Source organism: Ixodes scapularis, unplaced genomic scaffold (assembly GCF_016920785.2).
Source record: "Ixodes scapularis isolate PalLabHiFi unplaced genomic scaffold, ASM1692078v2 PGA_scaffold0__279_contigs__length_252992795, whole genome shotgun sequence".
NCBI classification, from domain to species: Eukaryota; Metazoa; Arthropoda; class Arachnida; order Ixodida; family Ixodidae; genus Ixodes; species Ixodes scapularis.
Genome location: NW_024609835.1, coordinates 124596162 through 124612282, shown reverse-complemented (window position 1 = coordinate 124612282; position 16121 = coordinate 124596162).

Genomic DNA, 16121 nt, shown 5'->3' with positions numbered 1-16121 from the left:
GGTCCCACTGAATGTTGCATTTTAGGTACCTTTTTGACCGGTCATTACTCATCTCCTTATAAATACTGTTTTGTGGGATCGATGTCATTCGAAAGATAATGCAATCTTCTTTCATTTGATATTATGTATGTGTTGGTTTTTACTGTTCATGCGCATTTGTAGCGTTGCGAATATGATGGCGTGGACCCTCACTTGCTCCGCTAGTTCATGTTTTATGAACGATCCATTAAAGATAACACGCTTCCAATATAGTAGTTTTGTTAAGATGATGTCGGAGCAGAATGTAACGATACACATTTTTGGTATTTGGACTACTTTGTTTTTTTCATCCCCCCAAATATTGCCCTAAAATTGACATTTTTCAGCACAAATGTGTTTTTAATGACACCCGTTAGGGCAGTGAAATTAGCTACTGATGTAGTGCTTATAATTGGTAATATGCAAAAAAAAAATTCATGTTTTGTAAACTTTTTTTGTTTAGATATTTTATATCAAGCGTAGCACTTTTTTGGTGCTAACACCGAGTCATGACACTTCAAATGCCGCTGAGGAAATAATTAAACTATGATAAAATCTTTCATAAGATTTAGAGCCACAGTGGTTGCCCAAGAGGTGGACGATGGCTTTTTTTCATTTTCAAAGTCATAACGCTCCAAGAGCGTTTTAAACTTACCTGTTTTGACGCTTATCTTTTTTGGACATCAAACAGATTTATTGGCATCTAATAACATTTATTGTTTGGAATAGATATACATTGCTATGTATTAAATTTTCACAATGATCTTGCTTTGGTTTTTTAATAGGTGTAGAGCTTACCTAATTTTAAAAACAATTAAAAACTGTTTGGGTGTTTTGTTGCGCTACCTGGCGGATGGCAGACAAACTGCTGATTTCTAATGTTCAAAAAATTTCCGAGGGCGGCGTTAGCGTCTGTATCATCATCAATCTCCGTGTCTTTTTGCCTTCACATTTAAAAATATATTAGAAGATTTACTATCGATAAATGAATGGTTTAAGTACTGGGTCAGGTTATTAAATCTAAGACAAATAATTACACAAGCGTAGCGTGATATAATGTGTTAATTATTCGATATTATTGAAATCAATAAACAATAAAGACGAAGAGGAAAAGAATACACCCGAGTTCACTTCATGCCTAGAGTCACCAAATGAGCTTTAAAGTATCGGCACTCCGTTCCCCAAAATTGTTTCGGGCGCCACCATTTTGGGTCTTGTTCAGAGCAAACGCAACTGCCGATCGTCGTGATCCAAAATTACGACTTCCTCAGCATTAGATGCGGTGCTAGGAAGCTGATGCAATATTGCAATGCTCTTTCGCGGGTTGTTTAAACATTTGTGGGTGACGGAAAAGCGTTTCCTGTGATTTTAGATAAAGCTTCAGATAACTGGCAACCATGATTTTAAGCCACAATATGGCCAAGTGTCGTTTCTCTGAACCGTAGCTAGTTTACTGGCACGAGCGGGAACAATGAGGAAGAGGCAGGTGTCAAAAGGTAGTGGCTTGTTGAATCCACGGGGCTTACGTCATGGCCCCTCCAGGTATTACAAGCCTCTTGAACAAGAACATGAATAGTGACATTAAATAAGCTACGCTTCAGAGTAGCGACACTTGACCATATTGTGGCTTAAAATCATGGTTGCCAGTTATTTGAAGCTTTATCTGAAATCACAAGAAACGCTTTTCCGTCCTCCACTTCAAACATTTTGCGACAAAGCAAAGCAACATTACATGAGCTTCCTAACACCGAATAATGCTGAGGATGTCGCACTTTTGAATCATGACGATCGGCAGTTGCGCTTGCTCTGCACCAGCACCAAAATGACGACGTTCACAACACTGTCGGGGAAGAGAGTGTCGATACTCTAAGCGCAGCTCATTTATTGGCTCTAGTTCCCGCGAAACTCCTTTTCCCTGACTGAAACTGAAAGTAAATATGAACAATACACCATTATATAGCTTATTTAGTTATAACCAAATACGCATAATGAGAGGAGGAAGCGGCCGGGTAGGAGAAACAAGGGTTTTATGTGCGACCATTCTAACTGTCTCAAAAGAAAGAACGCGCGAGCTTGCGCTGGTTTAAAAAAAGGCGTCCAAAGAAAAGAAGCGGCACGCTGTGTTCTTTTTTATTATGCGTCTAATTGCAAATTGTTGTGTGTATGTTTATACAGCCTAAAGTTAGTCTGCCTTAGTGGGCGTCTGGTGTCTCAGCTGTAGATGAGCAATTTAGCCAGTGCGGTACAACCGCAAACCTGGGGTCTTTAACGTGCACCACGCAGTAGTGATACACGACCGAACGCCGGTACGATGCTCTTCCAGATCGAAACGGGCAGGGGCGGGGTGGGTTCTGCAGCGCGAGCTTTCGCTCCAAGTGCTCCGAGTTGGTGTGCTGCGAGTTGATGCACTCGACCACCCCCCCCCCCCCCCCTCGTGCGATATTCCAATAATTTTTTGTGTAGAATAAACCGAAACGAAAACGGATTCCTATTCGACGTTCAGTGAGCATTGAAGGTTTAAAGTAAAAGTTATTTGGCAAAAGTAAATATGTCATTTTATGGTCCCTTTAAGGGAGATATTCGAAGCGTTCTCCATAATGGAGTTCGTTGAACGCTCGTGTGTCAGCGCTCCATCGGTGGCCCTGTTTGACTCTGAGCTAGCGTTTTTAAAATCTTTCGAAGAGTAGATAGCAGATAGATAGAATTTGTTTCATGATGTTGCATTTATGTCATCACATGTCTTGATTTCGCTGTGAGTATATATTGTAAGGTATCGGTTTGGTCGACGAGACTTGTCGACCGTTGCCACGCTCAGCCGAGCCGCCGGTTTGAGGAGAAAGAAGTAGTACCTCGAGGGTTGTTGGTTCTGGCGGTTGGAATGAGCGGCCATGATTTACGGGTGTCTTAGATCAAGTGTTTAAAAGACGTTGAAACCTGACAAGTGGTTGGAAACCTGACCATAACAAGAAGATGCCTACAGATGATCGACATCTGCTGCACGACGAGAATCCTGACGTTGACTATGCAAAGCATCCGGATGTTTTAACCATGCTGGCAAAGTTTGGCACACTATTTGACAAACGTCCTGGCTGCACGGGACTGATGGAACACACCATTAACACTGGAGATTCCGCGCCGATTCGCTGCAGGCTTCGCCCGGTCAATGCTCACAAAAGACAGATTATGGATTCCTGCATCGAAGATCTGCTGCAGCAGGACTTGATACAACCCAGCTCAAGCCAGTGGTCCTGTGCCCCAGTCCTGGTTGCGAAGAAGTCGGGAGGGTACGGACTAGCTGTGGATTACCGGCCGCTCAATGCTAAAACCCAAGTTCCGGTATACCCAATGCCACGGTCAGACTGGGTACTGGCAGAGTTAGGCAGAGCTCAGTGGTTCACAAGCTTCGACCTGTCCCAAGGTTTCCTCCAGATTCCTGTCCGCCACGAGGATATCCCCAAGACTGAATTCATATGCCACAAGGGTACATTTGAATTCAAAACGATGCCCTTTGGCGTGGCTGGCGGACCAGCCACATTCCAAGCTCTCATGGACAAAGTACTTGTAGGAATCAAGCACCAATTTTGTATGGCCTTCTTGGATGATGTCTTGATATACTCCAGTTCCTTTGAAGATCACTTGCGGCATATTGAAGTGGTCTTGTCTAGGATCGCCCACGCTGGGCTTACCATCAATCCGACAAAGACGCAAGACTGCAGGCGGTCGCTGAAGTTTCTAGGGCACATAATTTCACCGGGAGAGTGTAGGACTGATCCGGACAAAGTTGCAGCTGTACGCGACTTCCCAACCCTTCAAAGTGTCAAGGACATTCAAGCCTTTTTTGGATTGGCCGGGTACTACCGGTCTTTCCTGCCAAAGTTCTCTAAGGTGGCCCGTCCTTTGACCATTCTTTTACAGAAGAATGTATCCTGGCGTTGGAGAAACCAGCAAGAAATGGCATTTCACCAGCTCAAAACCATGCTGGCAGACGAGGTGGTGGTTGCACTCCTTGATCTCAACCGACCGTTTGTGGTGGAAACCGATGCGAGCGGCACCGGCATTGCAGCAGTCCTCTTGCAGGACACGGAGTGACAACTGCGGCCAGTGTCATTTATTACTCGATCTCTGAACGCAGCTGAAAGGAACTATACCGTGCAAGAATGGGAGTGTTTGGCCGTAGTCTGGGCCATTGACAAGTTCAGGCCGTGTCTGGAACATAGCAAGTTTGAGGTACGCACCGGCCACGCTTCTCTCAAGTGGATGTTCACCACGGAACAGACCTCAAGCAGGGTACGTCGATGGGTGCTACGCTTGCAAGGTTTCGATTGCCTCATCAGACACCGCCAAGGAGCAGCAAACATCCCAGCTGATGCTTTGAGCAGGTTCCCTGCTCCAGTTGCGGTACCGCCGTCGGAAGCACTGGACACCGAAACTGATTAGTGGTTCCCCATAGAGACGGTGGAGCCAGAGCACCGACTTCGGTTCGAGGAAAATGCCACAGTGGAGGAGACGGGCATATCCCTCCTCTTCAATGCATCCCAGCTGGCTTATGAACAACAGAAAGATCCTGAAAGCTCCGAGGTAATCCGCTACCTCCAAGACCGAACTCTACCGACCGACGAAACAGAGGCACGTCGAATACAACATGTTTCTAATGATAGTGAAATCGATCATGACGGACAGCTACTAAAAGTTTCAGGGGAAAGAAAACTCATCTGGGTTCCAAAACAAATACGCCAGACGGTACTGTAGTTGTCACATGATAACCCTTTAAGTGGAGACTTGGGGTACTTCAAGACTCTGAAGCGGGTCGCTGAGAGGTATTTTTGGATCGGTATGGAGGTCTGACGTTTCACGCTATGTGCGATCTTGCCCATCCTGTCAGACTCTGAAGCCTCGTCGTCAAAAGCCGGGGGGACTAATGGACAGTACCTGGGCAGAGGAACCTATGGCACAGCTGAGTGTAGATATCATTGGGCCATTGCCTATATCAGAACGCCACCACAAATATCTTCTTGTGGTCATCGACAAGTTCACGAAGTTTGTTGAACTATTTCCCCTTCGCGCTCCGACCAGTAAGGCCATCCTGGAAAAAATGATTGAGGTGTTTTGTCGGCATGGCTTCCCAAAAAGCATATCCAGTGACAATGGAAGAGTCTTCATTTCTCAGCTGTGGAACAACGTCATGAAGCACCTCGGCATCTAAGACCGCCACACGGTACCGTACCGCCCTGCAGGGCAGATGGTAGAGCGGCATAACGCAACAGTAAAACAGTGCCCCGTGGCATACTGCCGTGACCATCGTTACTGGAACCAACGTATCCCCGAAGTTTCATTCGCGATGAGCACTTGCGAAAGTGTGACCACAAGGTAGACGCCAGCTTTTCTGGGCTATGGGCGCCAGCTCCGCAAACCATGGGAACGAAACCCCGGTCAACTTCCTACACGAGACAGCCGAGCTCCAGGCTTCGTGGCAGAGGTGACATCTAGGCTGCAAGACGCACACGAGTTTGCGCTAGAGAACCAGAGAAAAGCCCAAGAGCAGCAGCGCCTCTACTATAACAGAAATCGACGACAGTGTAACTTTAGGATCGGTGATCTAGTGCTCCGTGATCTGCACACTCTGAGCGATGCCAGCAAGGGCGTGGCGGCAAAATTGGCACCGAGACGCTCTGGGCCATTCGTGGTGGTGGGGAAAGTGGGGCTGAATGACTATCGCTTGAAGGACCGCAATACTGGACAACCAGCGGGACTGGCACATGCTGACCAACTGCTGAAGTTTTGTGAAGACCGGCTGAACTTTTAATCTAAGGGGGGAGGATCGTAAGGTATCGGTTTGGCCGACGAGACTCGTCGACCGTTGCCACACTCAGCGGAGCCGCCGGGTTGAGGAGAAAGAAGTAGTAGCTCGAGGGTTATTGGTTCTGGCGGTTAGAATGAGCGGCCATGATTTACGGGTGTCTTAGATAAAGTGTTTAAGAGACGTTGAAACCTGACAATATATGTGTTTTTCCATAAATAAGCTTCAAGCCCTCTGTGGTGTTGGTCTCTTTCACTTGTCCGGTTTTTTTTTTCTAGCTTTTTTACCCTCCGAACATGGACGTCAGAACTCCGAGCTCCGACTGGAATGATTCGTTCGTAGACCTAAAGCTAACAGGCTTTGTCTCTACTCGCTCTTCGAACGCGTCCGACCGTGGAACGCTGGACGGCGGCGTTTGGCCATCGAACACGTTCGAAGTGTGAGTAGAGACAAAGACTTTAGGTCTACCCACTAATCCTTCCAGTCAGAGCTCGGCGTTCTGACGTCCCCAAGGCGCTCTCTTCTCCTGCTCTATCTCGGTTTCTCGTCGCATAGATTTTCAGCCCTATTCGTTTTCTTCTGTTGTGGGGATTACGTCCCCTTTCGTCCGAGGACCGGTGCTCAAAGGGGAGCCCGATGCCTGTCCCACCGCGCGGCCGACGACTCTCAAGGAGGGTGGTCGCCGCGCTGGGTTCGCCAACGCCATGCCAACAGCGATGATCCCGGTGTCCAACAGCGTTTATTGGGAAACGGGTCCCCAACAAGACACTGCGGTCAAGCGAGGTGTGCACACGGGGTGGCCGCAGCGCTCGCCGACCTGAGAGCATTAGGGGTTCGCGAGCGGAGTTATCGCCCGTGGGTCGAGCTCATGCCGCTACCCGTCGTCGCAGGAGTTTGGGCCAGACTCTCGGCAGACGGACGCCCACTCAGATGAGGGGACGCCGACTGTCAGAGCCAGGAAAATCACTAGCGTTAAGTCATTGCCGGTCGCACGAGCTTACGCCGCGAGTCGACCTGTCGCCCAGAGTCCAATCCAGGACTCCTCGACCAAACGGCCGTCCACTAGGCGGAGGGAACGCCGAACGTCCAGCACGATCTCGCTGGTCCCCCGAAAACGGGGGACGCGCGGAGGAGTGCGAGAGAGTAGGCCATCAGGGTGGCGTACTCTCCCCGACACGATACGGAGAGAGCAGGCTCGACGTCAGACGACTCCGGCTGTAACGTCCGCGGCTTGCGCCTTGATCGTGGCAGGGTAACCAGTGGCTCCCACACTGTAAACGATCAGCTCGCAGACGCGTGAAGAAAGGGGAAGGAAAAAAGCGAAAGTGGATGTTCATCTTGCGGAAAAATAAAAATAGGAGGCTTTGTCCTATTTCTGTTTCCTGGCTCGTTTTTTCCAAGAATGCTGCTCGGGTATGAAAATTATGATGGCACTTCGTCGGTTTATTTGAGTTTTTCAATAGCTCATTAACATCAGCGCTTCGTGCGGTTTCTGCGCTGTAGTAGAAACGACGGAGTTACTATTATAACGTATCTAAGTAATCAATTAACTATGCGAATAATCAGATGAATGACCCTTTCTAATCAAATGAGAATGAATATTTAACAGCCACCGAAAAGCAATAATCAATGAAGCCGGCTTCGGCAGCGATAGTTTTTCGATATCATACTGATTTTTAATCCCATTTGGCTACCACGTTTCAGTTCGTCTGCGTAATTTGATTATTTAGTCTGTGAGACACATCGAAAATACAACGAAATGGCTATCAACGCATCAATTTATACTTCCTAATTAGACGGATGTGCTGGAAACTAGAATGCTTCATGTGAGGATCAGAACCCCAGATGCTTTAAAGGCATTATATGGAATTCGTGCCTTCATTAACCAGCATCCCAATATAACATGCCATGACCAGGCTAAACAGCTCACTTATCATTTCGAGATTCCCTAACTACGCTTAAAAAAAAAAAAAAAAACATAAAAACGATTTTTGACTTTTTTCCGACTTTATGGGACCTACCAACGTGCTCAATCTTTCTATATACATATATTTTTAAGCTTATTATTTCGTGTAAAAGGAATAAAGAGAAACTGACGTTCCGCTTTCCTGCAATACAACCTCTTTTCAAAAGGAGAGAGAGAGCATGAACCATGGGCGTACCACGCTTGCCCCCCCCCCCCCCCCCCCCCCAGTTCTCAGAGGGGGGCAAGGCATGTGTTTCGCCCCCCCCCCCCCCCCCCCCCCCCCCCTGAAACAGCCGCCACTATACGCTCCGTGCGGGAACTATAGAGGGCGCTTTGGAAAACGCGCGTAGTGCCGCTAGCGGAGGAGCTGGCGTGCGACAGTGAGGCGCGTTCAGCAACCTGCGGCGCCTTTTCGCATGCGAAGCTGTGGCGGCGGAAGCGCGCACGGACGAAACTTTTGCTTTTTGAGCCATACGTTGAGGGTGACGCTGCATGAGTGCTGGGGCAGACCTAAGAAAGGCATCTAGCTGTTGTCAACCTATATTGAGTTTGAGTCGTTATTAGGGGTAATTTCTCTAGTTGTGGCAGAAAAAGGGGTTGGAGCAATTTTCCGAAAAGCAAGACTGCCGCCACCATAATTGCTCTGAGTGGGAAATTTGTTTCACTCGTCGCTGTAAACGGGACTGCTGGATCGATGATATTTGGAGGCGAGCGAGATGTTCACTAAGTTTGTGCTCGAAGTGTGCCAAGTTTCATTAAGACAGCAGGCGTGAAAGTTATGTTTCTAATGAATAAAGAAATAAAGCTGTACGAGATATCCAATATTGGACCCAAAATGTTGGGGTATAACCGGGCTGTGCGAAGTGCAGATTTGGGCACAGAGGTGATTGCACTTGACAGTAACATGATACAGCACTTATTATATCAAAAAGAGGTGGCATAGGGAAACCAGGTGGAAATTTGGTTTGGGCGGCGTAACTCAATGGGTAACCGGTTTTGAACACGAAAGGGCTGTCAAGAAAATACCACTCCTCGCGGGAGGTGGAGACTGTGCAGGTAGGAAGGGACTAGTGGACTGTACTACTAATTGAAACAACTTTACGAAAGGGGGTTCTAAAGCCGAGAAAACAAAGTTGTCGGCCAACACACGGTTTGGCCGTCAAAGGCTTTTGCGGTCAGCTGTTGTGTAATAACCTGTTGCGCGAGGTGCTGATTTTCGGCACACAGGTACTTTGACATGACCGTAACTTGGCACAACACTTATTATACCAAAAAGAGGTGGCATAGCGAAACCAAGTGGAAATTTAGTTTGGCGGCGTAACTCAATGGGAACCAATTTTGATCTTCAAAGGCTGTCAAGATAATACCACTCATCGTGGGTGGTGCACACTTGACAGGTAGGAAGGGACCAGTGGACGGGTACTTCCAGTTTGAACAACTTTGTGATAGGCGGCTCTAAAGCCGAGAAAAAGAAATGTCTACAGAACTCAGGGTATCAGCGTTTCCGCATCAAAAATGAAGGTTGTTCAAAAAAGGAAGCACACCACATAAAATTTCATACTCAATCGTCGATTCTCCAGTGATTCCAACTAACATTGCAGTTTTACTTAGATTCATATTTGTCACTTTTTTTTTTTACCGTTCGTATCTCTCAACATGAAGTACAGATTGCGTGCCATACTTGTCCGGAAATATCATCGACACGTACGATGGGGACGAAACTTCTTTGGTGTGCATTCATCTAACGAAATTGGCTCTGCATACCCGCGAGTGTGGGATGGCATTTCAGTTCGTCCCATCAGTGCAAACACATGTAGGCGTCACAGTGACGCCTACATGTGTTAGCGCCGACGGGACAATCTGTCGTCACTTCTACGAAAACACACGCAGAGCGCAAAGTGGCAGTGTAGAATATGTCAGCCGTGCCGACACAGTGGCAGACATGATCGGGAGACAAAATTTCTCGCGTCGTACGGCACGGGTCCATTGTTGTCGCTGTCCCACAAAACATCGGCGAGGTGAAAAACTGTGAAACTTTGTCTCCACGAGATACGACGCATAACTATTGAAGCATTTAATGACGCAGCACCGGCAGCACTTCATGCTGTGAACCCAGCGCAACCGCACCGCTCCGACTTTAATGCGTACCCAACGTACGTGGCATGGTTTCGCTTTCGTTTTCTCTGGGGTTCACACTGCCTACCTTCGGTAACGGCCGCGCGGCGGCGCGCCAGTCGCGTCGCACGGAGTGTATAGTCAGTTACAGGTTAAGAAGGTAGCGGCAAATGCCCCTCAAAGGGAATCAGATATCCCTCCGCCACCTTTGCATCCAATAGCGTCCCACCGTTTCCGTGACGTGGCGGACAACGCGCGAGGAGGGTCTCGCCTTTCTGTACATATTTGCTTTATCTTTCGACTTTGACTTAGCATTGTGGAAGCCACGAGAGGGAGATTAGAGTTCTCCCCCACCGACGGAAACAAATAAGACTTGCGGGGATTAGCTTCCCCCCCGATGGATACAAAGGCTGCTTAGGGGCTCGGTTCCCTCTCCGATGAATACAAAGGTCGCTTTCTTAAAATGTGGGATCGGAAACAAGTGGGAATCCATTGAAGCGGAACAAGGAGCGTTTTCAGTGAACTCTTCTTTCGACTGCGGAGAGATTTGAAACGGGCGCATCACACTTGTGGGAGGAGCTTCTCCTACCTTCTTGACTTGTAACCGACTATAGAGTGCCTTCATGCGCGCTTCGCATAGAGTGATGCCAACTGCCTGCTTCCCTTTCCCACATCCTCTTCCAACGCCATTTTGTTCCTCTCATTGTTTCCCCGTGCGCCGGAAAGTGACCTTTGTGTCCATCGGTAATCCCATCCGAGGGGGAAAATGCTAATCCTCCCTCCGTGGGTTCCACAACGCTGCTCCGAACTTCTGAGAGAAGGTGCTTGTTTCCGGGAGGGTTATGAGCCCCACGGATTATCGCCGAGGGACGAAATGGCTGCTGGTTTGTCGGCGAGTGGTATTACAAAGGGTGGCATCACCCTAGCAAAGCGCACATGAAGGCTCCCTAGTTGATACCATTGGTCCTTCTTGTCATGCCTCACAGCATTTGGCGGTGCGGGTGTCGCGTTGTGGACATGGCGTTTCCTAGCTTCGAGCGACTCACTACTTGGCCTCCCTCTCCTTCTTTGTGTATATTTGTTAAATCAAACTAGGCTCAGTGCCACCCAGACCTGTACCGTACGCATTACAAGTAATCAAATTACTTGAAATTGATTACTTTTTGGAGTAATTTTTTAATCAGTTGATTACTTTTAGTAGGCAGTAATCACAAGCGTAATCTGATTACTTTTTGAAGTAATAAAATTACTTGTAACCGTTACAATTTGTCCGCAATACACCCCCCCCCCCCCCCCCTGGGGCCCGGGCACACGCCTTTTTTTTATAAAGTGAAAAAAATAAAATTTGTTTTTTTTTTTTTTTTTCGAACGGAAAAAAAAGAAAGATTTTTGCGGAGCTGTAGGAAACGAGGTCAATCTCTTTCTATGTACAGTTTCTGTGGAATGTCCGTTTTTTTTTTTTTCGAGCTGGGACTGGGAGTGGGAAGCCGCAGGGAAGCCACAATGCGTGACAAAGGCCATTCAGGGCGAAGTTTGAGGAAGCAGATTGTAGCTTTGTGAGTCCTTCGTTTGTTGGTCCCCTTCTTCTTCCCTTTCGTTGTAGGGTTTAAGATCACAGACATGCACAGGCCCGCTGACTTTTTTTGAGTTCTTCTCAGTCAGCTTGTACACGAGTGGTGAAAATACTTCGTGCACTCGGTACGGGCCCAACCACTTTGGTGCCAGTGAAGCAGAAAAGCCTTTGCTGGCGTCGCTCAGAACATGGTTTCGTCTGAGCACGAGATCGCCTACTTTGTAGTGGAGATCCCGGCGAGAGCGGTCGTACTGAGCTTTTTGTTTAGCTCGTGCTACCCCGAGATTGCGACGGGCCTCCGAGAAAGCTTTCGTCATCCGGGTTTGTAGCGTGCGCGCATGTCCAGTCTGTTTCGACTGTGCGTCGCTCACCTCAGCGTTTGCCCCCAGGACGCGGTCCATTGGATTCGGCAATTCTCTCCCAAATGTGAGGAAGGCGGGGGTGAAGCCTGTCGAACGATTGACAGTGGAACGGAGTGCGAACCCAATCTCGGGAATGTATGCGTCCCAGTCGCGGTGCTTTTCGGCAAATGCTGCCAGCATGGGTTTGATGTTTCTGTTACATCGCTCCGTGATGTTCGCCTGTGGGTGGTAGGGTGTGGTTGTTCTGTGCTTGATGCCCAGCACTTTGCAAGCGTCCACAAATACCTTCCCGACAAAGTAGCTTGCTCTATCTGTTAGAAAAGCTTCAGCGAACCCGAATCGGGTGAAGACCTCCATGAGCTTTTCAGTGATTGCTCGGGCCGTCAGCTTTCGTAGTGGGAAAAGTTCTACCCATTTGCTGAAGTGGTCAGTGACAACACTGACAACCAATAGATACTGGTGTCCTTTGGGGCTCCATGGTAAAGGCCCGACCACGTCGCAAGCCACCAAAGACCATGGTTCTTGGCTGTGGATCGGCTGCATTAGGCCCGGAGGTTTGCCGACTCTTGGTTTGAAGCTTTGGCAAGTGTGGCACGTGCGGGCGTAGCGAAATACGTCCCTTTTCATGCCCGGCCAGGTTGCGATGTGGCATAACTTTGTATAAGTCTTGGAGCCGCTCGCATGTCCGGCCAAGTGCGAGTCGTGATAGTAACGCATTACTGCGCACCTCAGACTTTTTGGCACTACCACCTTGAACACATTATCTGTGTCCTTCTCAGATGGGATATACTTCAGCAGGAGCCCGTCGGCGTTCAGCAGATATTGATCCAGCGTGTCAGTACCAGTACCAGATACATCCCGACCCTCGGCGTTTACTGCAATACCAGCAGTCGTACGCCCGGCGGACGCGCCGCCCGACTCCACAGAGTCCGACTCACTCGAGAGTCCGTCGATCACCTTTCGACAAAACGGATCATTCTGCTGAGCAGTAGCTCTTCTTTGCTGAACACGATCCCCACTGCGCTCACTGCGTCTATGTGGTTCACGTTTTCGTCCGAGGAGGTCTGTGGTGTTGCCTCCATTTTGGACTGATTTTCGGCTCCGCGTGGCTTGGGGTTTGCCATTGGCTCGGCCTGGGTCCTCGCGGAAAGATCTGTGCAGTCTACGGGGGCTCGCGACAGTGCGTCCGCCACCACGTTTGTGCTGCCTTTCCTGTACCGCACGACATAGTCGTATTTTTGCAGTAGCAAGGCCCATCTCGCTAACCGTCCTGCGGGTTCGCGAAGTCTGGACAGCCATATTAGGCTCTGGTGATCTGTTTCGATCGTAAACGTGGTCCCGTCGACATATATGTCGAAGCGCTTCAGGGCGAATACAATGGCCAAGCACTCTTGTTCACATGTGCTGTAGTTCACCTCAGCGGGTGTCAGCGAGCGGCTAGCAAATGCTACCGGACCAAGCACTCCCTCGTGCTCTGGAGCAGGACCGCTCCCAAGCCCAGTTTGCTCGCGTCCGTTTGGATCACGAAAGGCTTGTTCAAGTCGGGCAGCTTTAGTTCAGCTGTCTCCTCGAGCGCTTTAGAGGTGCAGCGAAATGCCGCCTCCTGCTCGGGACCCCAACTCCATCTCACGGTCTTTCTCAGTAGCCGTGTCAGTGGCGCTTGAAGTGATGCGCAGTTTGGGATGAATTGGCGGTAAAAATTTACCATTCCCAGATAGCGACGGTGCGAGTTTACGTCCGTCGGCGCCGGAAACTCCCGGGTAGCCTTTAGCTTCTCGGGGTTTGGCGTGATGCGCCCGCCATCGAGCGTGAACCCAAGCAAGTTGATTCGGGTTTCGGCTATTTGGGCCTTTTCTGGGTTTAAAGTGATACCCGCAGCCTTTAACCTGTCGAACACATCCTTCAGATCTCGTAGATGATCTTCGAAGGTGTTGGAGTACACGACAATGCCGTCGAGATAGGCCATTGCATGTTTCCATTTGGCTTCTCCCAGTACTCGGTCAATCAAGCGTTGAAACGTCATTGGCGCTCCGCACAGACCAAAGGGCATTCTTGTGAATTCGAAAAGCCCGCGGTGACACACAAAGGCTGTTTTTGCCACGTCACCTGCCTCCATTTGAACTTGGAGGTAGCCTCGGCTAGCGTCCAGGGTTGTGAAATACCGTGCGCTGCCGAGGTTGGAAAGGATCGAGTCAATGCTCAGAAGGGGATATGCGTCTTTCCGCGTTACGTCATTTAGACGGCGGTAGTCTACGCAGAGCCGTGAGCTGCCGTCCTTTTTTGGGACCAGCACAACGGGAAATCCCCAGGGACTGTTTGACCGCCGGACAACTCCGGTCTCGATCATTTCGTCCAAAGCGACGTCGATGGCTTTTCGTTTAGCCAGACTGACAGGTCGTGCGTTTTGCCTCCGAGGAAGCTGATCGCCCGTGTCGATTCGGTGTCGCACTTCGTTTGTGCAGCCGGGACGCTCTGTGAACATGGCGTCATAGCGTCGCAATAATGTCGACAAACGGGCTTTTTCTTGCCCTGACCCGCAGCATGACTCAGTCAGCAGGGGGTGGGTGACCTCCGACGCTATGGCGCTTGTTTGCAACCGCGTCGGGGTACCTGTTGAGGGGTTGATACCCGGTTTTTGTGATTCTGTTGCCTTGTTTTGGCAGCTGCTGCCTGCCCCATTAACCAGTGTTTTTTCTGGCGTTGGGGGTTCGCAGAAGGGTTTCAGAGGTGCGAATGTGCCCTCTCGGTAGCCACCGCTACTCACGTCGATCACGATCCCTGTTTTGGCGAGAAAATCTCTGCCCAGGATGATCGGAACGGAAAGACTGGGAAGATGAACGAAGCGTTGCCGTCTTACTCGATTCTCCCATCTCGCAACCAACCGCACAGTACCGCTTGAATGGGCGGTACCGCACGCGAGTCGAAAGGCTGTGTTGCCCTCCCTCATATGCACTGAGTTTTACTGGAGGTGGGTCAACACTTCGTCGCCGAAAAGCGAGGCGCTGGCTCCTGTGTCCAGCAGTGCCTTGAACGTCCAACCGACAATCGTCAGGGCTATGAATGGCGCTAGCGTGCCGGTCGGAAAGCCTATTCTGTAGGCTGTAGGCAAAAGAGTCTCTTGCTCCGTGCCGTTTTGAGCCGCCGGGTTGGTTATCGGCGGCTTTGCTCGTTTCCCGACTGTTGGGGAGCAGGGTTCTGCCGTTCTGGGCATTGTCGAACCAGGTGGTTGGCGCTGTTACAGCGAAAGCAACGTTGTTGCGAGACTTTCTTTGAGTCCTGTCGTGCGCTTTGATGTGCGCCGCACCTTTCGTCCCGTGTGTTTGGACGCTTTGGCCGCGTTTCCTCCCGTGGCGTCGGTAACTCTGTGGTCCGATCTCGCCTGTTGAACTGCGGCGCAGTCTCTGCTGCCCGCCGTTCATAGGAGTACGGGTCGAGCGCACGATCTGATATGTCGTACGTGTTTCGACTTCGCTCGTCTGCGTAGTGGGCGGCTTCGTGTCTCCTGTTTCGGGACGCCGCGTCACCGTTCCACGCGCAGCGCGGCTCTAATGCCGCTGATGCTGGGGGTGGGGGACGATACGCTCGTGCGGCAAGAATGTCTCCCTGAATCCGCCGAGCCTCCGAGGCCAGTTCGTCCAAGTCGCGAAAGCGACTGCCTCGGAGATACGCCGCAAAAGTCGGGTGCGATTGTCTAATGACTCGCTCTACCCGCTCTGCATTGGGCGCTAAGGGTTCTGCTAGCTCAAAGAGCTCTTGCATCGCCCTAACGAACTCCAACAGTGACTCGTCTGGGTGTTGGGTCCGTTGTTCGAGCTCTTGCCTCATCCTGCGTTCGTAGTCTGCAGGGAGGAATTTCTGGCGAAATGCCTTGCGGAACTGCTCGATCGACGACAGCTGGCTTCCGGTTAGACGGAGCCACCGCGCCGCTTGGTCCACCAACGAGATTGGCAAGATGCGTTCAAGCATCTCGTGGTCCGACATTCCCATGGCCTGTTGGTACTTTTTCAGGTTTTCGAGGAAGTCTGTCGCACTCACTCGGTTTCCGTACCCTTGGTATGTCGGGATAGGGATTCTGACCGGTGGCCGTGTCGGCGGCGGGGGCCTAACTGCTGTTTGCAGTGCGCCCGTCAGGCTTTCGATCACCCGAGCTGCGTTTTCTTGCAGGGGGTGATACGCGCCAAGCGTGTTTTCTCTGTTGTGAGAATCGCTCTCCGCATGTGCGGCTGGCGGGTTGTTCCCTCTGTATGGGCCCGCCAAGTGGTTTGTAGCGCCTGAAGCAGCTGTGCTGCG